This window comes from Medicago sativa, chromosome 7 (assembly GCF_051527215.1).
Source record: "Medicago sativa cultivar Bolivia chromosome 7, Bolivia_mono, whole genome shotgun sequence".
Lineage (NCBI taxonomy): Eukaryota > Viridiplantae > Streptophyta > Magnoliopsida > Fabales > Fabaceae > Medicago > Medicago sativa.
The window spans coordinates 73,916,531-73,925,713 of NC_140755.1; the positions used below are offsets into that span (position 1 = coordinate 73,916,531).

Here is a 9,183-nt window from a genome sequence, read left to right on the forward strand (position 1 = left end):
CAAACTAGTAAACAATTACCATATTATATGTACGAAATTTTCACATTCCTAATATTTCCACTAGGATCCTATTTGACACACATGATAAGTTCTTCCCTTTCAACCAAGTTTTTCTTTATACACAAGAGTTAGAGATTGAATTTCCATTAATCACTTATTCTTAAAGCTTATTAGGTCTTGCAATTGTTAAACCTAAAATTTTCCCTCTAATTAGCTATCATTAATGCTAAGAAGTAAACCCTAAAAAAGTTCCCCCAATCAGATGTGCTATTTGAAATTCTAAAATCTGCCTAATTCCCTCCTTATGGTTGTGCATTCCGAAAATTGTTATTACCCTGCCTATTGTTATTCCCCTGCCTATTTTCTTGCAACATTAAGTGCACTATTTAGTGGATAATGTGAACAATGGAACGGTTCCATATTATCAGATTTTTGGTGTACATTGGAATTCATCAGCTTTTAATTCTTTTTATGCGTTTCCAATGCACACAATGGTAGCTCTTCACACACACACACTTTATTCTATAAATACCACCAAATTTTTGTACTGAATTACATCCTTGCATCTTCTTTCATCTATAACATTCAACATGGCAGGCCTCATTGGATTTCTTAATTGGATGACATTAAAAGCTGGGAATTTGAAGATGCTGTTATTTTAAGTTTTGAGTTTGATAAGTTTGTTTGATGTTATAAGGATTGTATTTTGTTCTTCAGTGTTTTAATTATTATTTGATGTAATAACATTTGTCTTAGCCTCAAGTATTGGTTTTCAATGAAATAGTTGCAAGTTATTTAACATTTGTTTCCAAGTTTATTAGTTCCGGTCCTATTTGTATCATTTAATTGACTGCAATACATAAACTAAACCCACTACTACAGAACGGAGTTTTTACATCAGTTGGAAATGCGTTTTTACATCAGGTGGCAACTGATGTAAAGTGATATGATGTTGTAAGTCCACATCCTTTCACATCAGGTTTGGACTGATGTGAAATCTTATTTTCTACATCAGGTCTCTCTTCCACTGTTGTAATAGACGTACTTTAAAATTTAATAATGGGGTTTTCACATCAGCTATAAGATGACACTGAAGTAAAATATGTATATTTCACATCAGTTCTCAAAACCACTGTTGGGAAATCAATTTTAATTTTTTTAAATGGTTTAACAATTAAGCTTGACACCTGCTCTTTTCTTTTATATTAATAAAATGAAAACAAAATATGGATAATTTTAATGCTAAAAAGGAAATTATATTATCTAATTGATATTACATAATCAATCATCAACTTTCAACATCAATATTCCAGTATATATATAAAAAAAGCATATGAGTACAATATAGCTAGGAATATTCCAATATCAACATTCAACCATATAACAACTTTGGGCAGAATATTTTCAAAAAACAATTCAACAGTAAAATCATCATTGTATATATGCCGGCATAGCCACATCTAAACCATAAGCACCGCCAATATCATCTCATCTCAGCCACATCAGAATCAATTTCCAGCTGCAAAAAAAAAAAAGTTCAATTGAAAAAGTCTGCAGAAACGCACTTCACACATCCAAACCACCACGCATTAAGACAACTACAAGTCCGGTCAAACTTCTAATCTCTCTACAAATTAAAATCCTCAATCCTAGACTTAGTAATATTAGTAGAGATAATATCTAGCATATTCTTCATCACATAAATAAATGAATAAACACTAAGAATATGATTTGAACCGTAGTTGTGGCAGTTTATTTTAAGTTGTCAAAAAATCTACTAAACTAGGATTAAGACACTAGAAACATATGAGCTTCATATTCAACGCAACATTTGTTATTGAAGACAAGAGTACCAATTCTCCAAGTGGGAAGCAACTAATAAAGTAAGCTTCTAGAATATTTGGTTTATGATTTGGCGTCAGAGTCTCTATGATTAAGTTGACAAAAGTTTGATCCTTGATGATTTCATTATTCTAATAAAAATAATTGAATATAACTAAGTATACATACATTGTTCATATTTCAAGCACACAAACTATAACATTTGTATGACTTCAACTACGGCTTAAGCTTATGAGTTGGTTCATGACATATTTTCAAGTCGATCGCTCTAATGGTGTTGCCAAATGCATGCAACAATTTTCCTTGCACCATTTACTTTTATTCTTATTGGTTCAATGAAATATACTCCTATTACTCTTAAGCTAAAATTGTATGAGGGATTAAAATGTTACTGACATGAATTTCACTATTGCATATAAAATATCAGGTACAAGCATTTCAAATCACAGGACAGCCACATAGAGGTGGAGTATAATTCAATAGCAAATTCAATAGCATACATGCTACCATACATGCATATGTGTGCACGAGCGCGTGTAGTGGTAAACAACTTTTACCTGGTCAGTCATAGGCATCAATCAAATAGCACGGGCACGAAGGAAACAACCAGGTATCACAGGCTCCTATTCAAAACACAAGTTTCAATTTAAATACAGCTGCAAATTTCACAATAAACAACTATTTCCATAAACTAGCTTCAAAATAAGTTCTTTAAGCATTATTACCTGCATCAGATCTAGGACATCCAAGGGATCTTCATCTTCACAAAGGGTTCTTGGAATAAAACCATAGTTATATGGATAGACAACTGATGAGTAAAGAATCCGATCAACCTAAGTTAAGCAGCCCATTTGTTAGCTATGCTTCAGAGCAAACAAACACAAATTTTACATCCAAAAACCAAAGCATTATATACATAAAGCAGGACACACAAAAACACTGAAACATCCTATAGCTCAATAACTATTGAGCACCGACAAAGATACATAACAAATGATTTAAAAAAATAAAAGTGACTGAATGCAATCACATGTGTTGGTATCATGTTAGACTCACATGTATCGTGTAACGCTCTAAACCCCGAAATAATTCATTTGTCTAATTCATCAACATAATTCAACACACGCAATCACCACACCTACACTTAGCAAGTATAAATTCAACACAACAACATCAACTCACAGATCTAATTCATTATACATCAATCATACTACATGAATTCAAAGGGACATGGCAATTAGCATGAGTTTGACAATTTTAAAAATCACTGTCAAAAATCAGATATAGGAGTCCTACGCATAATAATAGTGGAACTATATTCTTGTCAAAAAAAAAATAGTGGAACTATATGATTGTATATTAATGACCAAACAACTAACAAAATATAGCAACATGGAAGTACTTGGGTTTTTATCCTTGACATTTTGCTAGCTAAGCCACGCAAAAACAACTACAAGCCTTCAAATATGTAAGTCATTCTTATTAAAAACAATATATATATCAATTGCATTTAAGCCAACCAATCTCATGTAATGATAGTTTCTAATTTTTAAGGAAAACCAATTAACTTCAGTTAGTGCCCACCTGCACATTATCTAGATTCATTACTACCTTTTCAATCTAACCCAAGCAGGCTAGCTAGTTGAAAGCCACATATTCTCTCTTAATTATTGAAAACAAATCATATCAGGAGATATACTTATCTACTGGGACAAATTCTAGATCATATTATACTTATTTACAAGAAATAGATTCATCATTGCACATGGTTGTCATGGTTCAACAAACTGAAAAGAACTAAATTGATTGTACAGAGGTGCCCTGTTTGATCTTATAAAGATTACCTTCAGTGTACTAACATCAGGCTATACAAGTTTTAATGAGATACAACTCTTTACTCAACTTCATAGTTTCTAAATTCAAGAAGAAAATAAACAAAAAATAATTTGTGATAGCACTAACAACTAATGGGACGGCTTGTTCCTTTCTTTCTATGAATTCAACATGCCATACCCATGTGTAATTAATTAATACACCAAACCTGGTTTTATTTACAAAAAAGAAATAATTTTCTATACATAAAAATCAACAACTAGGTAAAGGATGAGAATGGATCATAGCTAGACTCATCTTGAGGACTTAATTTATTTCAAAAAGTGTGATGTAAAAGTTGCGATCAATGACAGTAGTTTATTTACTTCAAGAACAAAAAGATTGATCCTATAGCTAGCGACCAAAACAAACAATTATCCAATAACAGAAGGCAATCAGTAGTAGCGTATTGCAACTTCAACAAACACGCACCTTTTCAGTTCATGATAGCACAAATTGGTTAATTAAAATTCTAAAGAACCCAACGTAGCAGCAACGTATTCAAACCATTAATTTATCTTCATTCAACAACAACAATTGGGAAGAATGTAAATGATACCTTAATAAGTCCACTTTTCTTGTCCAGTTCATACTTAACTTTGCTTCCTTTGCCAATTTCAACCACCTACAATAATAAAATTCCCTTTACACCATTAATGGGACAGAAATGTTACAGAATGCAAATGAGATCACCACATTTATGAAGGCTTCATTTAGTTGGATTAACTACAAGTACAAACATTGAATGCATGAACATTATTCCAAAACTCAGAAGGGTGATGCTTGATGATAACTAATTTTCTTCCCTAAGCAATACAAGAAAAGAAAGAAACTCACACAATTGAAAACAAATGGAGCTCTTGGTCCTGTATTTATGAAAATAAAGGTAAATGCAGATATTGTTAAAACTACAGAGAGATTGTTAAAGCATAAACAACAATGAGAAATTAACAAGGATAGGCTATATACACTTTATGAATTCAACTCATTTTGATACCTTTATTTTTTATAATTCAACTCATTTTTATGTCCAATCACTTCACTCAAAATCAATTTTTATCATCACAAAACCAAACACACTAAAAATCAATTCACTTAAAATTATTAAACATTAAAATACTCTTTTTTATAATCCCTAACAAACAGGCCCAGAATTAATCAAATTAACCAGGTAATTAGTAAATCAAATAATGAATTAAATTAAATAAACAACTTACAATAGATAAGGTAGGAGGAGCTGATTGAGTTTTGATAAAGCTAGCAATGAATCTTCAAGTTTCAACTTTGAGTACTGGATCTACACAATAAACGTGTAAATTAGTAAACTCACAATAAACCAAATCAAAATCAAAATATAACCTACTTTCCCAAAATTAGATTCAAATTTGACTAAATCGAAATCAACAAAAACAGATATGTACACCGCCGGAGGTAGAAGAACCGTGAACAGTAGCGCGAACAGTACGAGGTAGAAGAAACGTGAACAGTAGCGGAGGTAGAAGATTGATTCTGAAATCCGTGAACCGTACGATCGAGAGTCGATGTGCATCTCTTGAAACAGGTGAGACAAAAGTGAAAAGGGATCTCTATGTTTTGGGAAGAGTTTAGGGTTTGTGTTGTACAAAAGAGGAAAAAGAGAATGGGATACGTGTTTTCAGAGAAGAGGAAAAGAAAAATGTTATACAAAAGACTTTTACTCTACAGGTAGAACTCACCAAAATAACAAAATTGCCACCGCGTTTTTTTCTCTACAGGTATTATAGCCACTGATGTGAAAACTCTTTATCAGTTATTTTTCCCCTCAGACATTCCTCTCCGCTGATGTGAAAACCATGTTATAAAGTTCAGAGTTACCTTTGACATCTGGTATGTAATCGACTGATGTGAAACTCTTTTAACCCATGATGTAAAATGTATATTTTCTACTAGTGACCCCAGAGGGAGAATGCATGCTGTTGAATATTCATCACAGTTTCTGGTGGAGTTTTGCTATTACTACCTTCACAAAAAATTCAGAATAATTAATCCATGAACCTTCTTTGCTTTCCCCTTTTGCTTTCTTCAAAATATTTGCTTCGTGGTGTAAATGTTGAGAACTTGAGAGAGGAGAGAATGGCGTTTCATTCTTGATGAAATGAGAAAAAAAATTTGAGTTAATAAACAATTGGTGGACAAAATAGCTAACTCTAATTGTTTAAGCAATGAACGATCCTCATATCTTAATATCCTAAAAGCAATTCTCTGAAAGTTTCTAATGCAGAGAAAGGAAACAAAATATAAATTAAAATAGTGTTGAAGATTGAAGACATGAAATAAGATTTGCTGCTTATTTTATTTATAACTATACAAAAATTTCATGCTCAACAATTAGGAAAAAAGTATAAGTATTTATCATTCTTGCAAAACAATTACCTGGGTATTTACTGATCTAAGTTTAAAAATGTACAATCATACATTTGAAAATTTTGAATATATAATGTTGCTGAAATGTTGTTTAAAAAAATCACTTTTTTTCATTTTTAAGTGTTTGTTTAGGATTTTTAGAAAAATCATTTTATCAAAAAAAATCTATTTTGATCCTAAAATGAAAAGCTATTAGGATTAGCTTTTCTCAAAATCTAATTTTTTTTAACAACAAGGAGGAACACATGTACATGTTAAAACTCAATTTTTTTTTTAAAAAAATAGATTTTTATGGGTAGTAGGCAAACAAAAACAGCTTTAGATTTTTTTAAAAATCTCTAAAAAAAATCTCTAGATTCTTTTAATCCAATTTTTTTTTTTTTTAAAGCTGAAACAAACGTCCCCCTTAATTGGTGGCTTTAAATGCTTTTTGTTGGATGGCATGTAATTGTATTGAAACTACCACACAACTTATTTCTTTTTTCTCCTTAAAAAATCATTTTTTAACTCTGACTTTTGTAGAACTCAAAAGCCAGATAACATAACCGTTCCCTCTCACTTATATGCCACACCCACAATTTTTTATGTTGTTTTATAATTGATCCTCTCTGGTGTGTTGCGACATTTGCTATATCCTTGGCATCCATTTTTACTTCATTTCATATTGAGATTACCAACTATATTTCGGCTCAAAAGACCCGTGCGGCGCACGGGTCATCAATCTAGTTTGTTTTTAAATGAACTATGGGTATTTGAGTTTCTTTTTTGAACAGTGTTCTAAAAAGAGCGCTCTTTATGAGGTATATATTTAGATCTATCTCATCTGATTCAACTAACGCAGAAAAATAGAGAGAAGGATACTAGAATATATGCATCTTATAGATTCTTGGAATGATGAAGTGTTACGGCAGCAGGCTATTCAACACTATTCTGATTTGGAAATAAATTCACATTAAATGGCTATGGTTGCTGGCTAGTATGATCTTATCAAATGCTATTGTTTGTGACATTTCATAAACGACAAGTTTTGAAGGATCAAGATGTTAAATAAATTTGTTAGGACATGGGGAGTGGGTCCTCTTGCTTATAGGGTGTTTAACTTTTACTTTTCTATCCGATGTGGGACATATAACTCATACTTGCACACAACACTCATCCTTAAGTGTGAGTCCATTAATTCATCAGTTGCATATATACTATGAGTTAAATATGTTTTTGGTCTTTATAAATATATCAATTTTTTGTTAGTCCCCAAAAAAATTTCACCACCACTTTTTGTCCCTACTTTCAAGTCAATTCTTGTTCTCTAGCCTTAATATTTTAGAATATTATAAGAATCTCTCACCAAAAAAATGATTTTTTTTAAACAAAAGTGGTGATCGAAAACTTTTCAAAGATTAAAAGTTAAAAAAAAAGAGGGAATAAAACAAAAAGTTTGTATACTTATAGAGATTAAAAAAAAAACAACATATTTAACCTTAGAATATATATATCGATGAGAAAGAGAAAGTGGCAACTATTGGATATTGAAATGATGTTTACCTTGCATATATTATGCAGTATCCTATCAACTGAGTTAAACTTATTGGGATAAATATTTAAATAATGTTTTACTACAAAGTGAAGTGCTTAGACATTGAAGATTTTTAAAACAAAGAGCAAGAAGGAAACCCAATTACGTAATACTCACTCAAATGGTAGGAAAAAAAAAAGGTAGAAAACCTATTGAGGAATATTTTTTATATTTTTATTTTTCTTTCCATTGTTTTTCCTTTTCATTGGTTAGGCTTATCCCTCACTTTTTCTGTTTTTAATTTCATCTTAAGTAAATTTTTAGCTTAGGAAAACAAAAATAACTATGGGAAATAATGGCGCAGCGAACCTTTCCATATGAAGGAATGAAGACGGTGGACGTGGAATACTATAGAAATTCTGAAATTAACATTCATAGTAGCTATGATTACTTACTTACAGTTGAGCGTATAAGCCAAATCTTATTGAAAATTGCACGATTTTCGTTTTTCTATTTACAATAAAAATTTCACCAAAGAGGCAATTTGTCACGTTAATTTTTATCTTATTATTTAATTCAACAAAAAAAAAATATATCGTTCACGTTAAGTTCAAGTATGACCCATTATTTGGTCAATTCCTTTTCTGTTAATATGGTTGAAAGTGGTGAATCCTTCCAAAGTTCCACATTTAATTCTTAACACCTCAATTATTGAGTGAACTTTATCCATACATTGTAGAGTGTTTATAATTTTCGAAGAATGATTTTTTTTTCCTAAATACATAAGTAGATATAGGAGTTTTTGCTGCGTTAGATATCTTTTTTTTTTTGACAAAACTGCGTTAGATATCTATTTCTCTGTAAATTATTATAAGTTGTTTTGAAATTTTCACATATATTAAGAAAAATAGTTAATTTTGTATTATAATACAAAATTATGAGAGATTTTATAAAATTATCTTTCATAAATGACATGTGAAAAGAGAGATTAAACAAATACCCTTTGATCACTATTATAAGCAAAACATTACATTTTAGATTCAATCAATTAATGACGTTTAAGATCTTTATTATAGACCACATACATAATTTAATGAATGAATGTAAATGTTGATTTTTGCTTATAATAGTGTCCGGATGGTGTAAACAATAAAAAACATAAGGGCTTTGTTAAAGAATGCCCTAAGGGCACTCTTTAAGGATTCCTAATCCTAATTAAAAAGTTATTCTTTAAAAAAACTTAAAACTTCAATTTCTGATGCGTTGAATGCACAAATTTCTATAAAATTTACTACTCCCTTCGTCCTATATTAGATGATCTAATTGACAATATGCACTAGTGACCTGACGTACTTTGACCTAATGCGGAGTATCTAAAGTTCTTAAATAACGCCTTTAAGGCACTCATTAGCATTTCTCAAAACATAATAATAAAAAAATATTAATTATGTAATGATATAGTAAAATGATATACTCTTGAGAGAGTATAACAAATCAATATTTTTTTTTTATCCAAAATGACATTTAATAAAATACGAACGAAATATATACAC

At 30.6% G+C, this 9,183-nt stretch overlaps 1 long non-coding RNA gene across 2 annotated transcripts; it reads right to left on the reverse strand.

Moving 5' to 3' along the window:
- Positions 1–1,293: 1,293 nt before the first annotated feature.
- On the reverse strand, positions 1,294–5,580 carry LOC146908354 (uncharacterized). Of its 2 annotated transcripts, XR_015020674.1 has the most exons (6): positions 5,136–5,580; positions 4,932–5,011; positions 4,274–4,339; positions 2,568–2,675; positions 2,400–2,465; positions 1,294–1,519 (listed from the first exon to the last, which is right to left on the reverse strand). It is a non-coding gene; the product is annotated as an uncharacterized LOC146908354 (long non-coding RNA). The 2 variants fall into 2 exon arrangements; XR_015020673.1 differs by having other exon boundaries at positions 4,932–5,577.
- Positions 5,581–9,183: the final 3,603 nt, after the last annotated feature.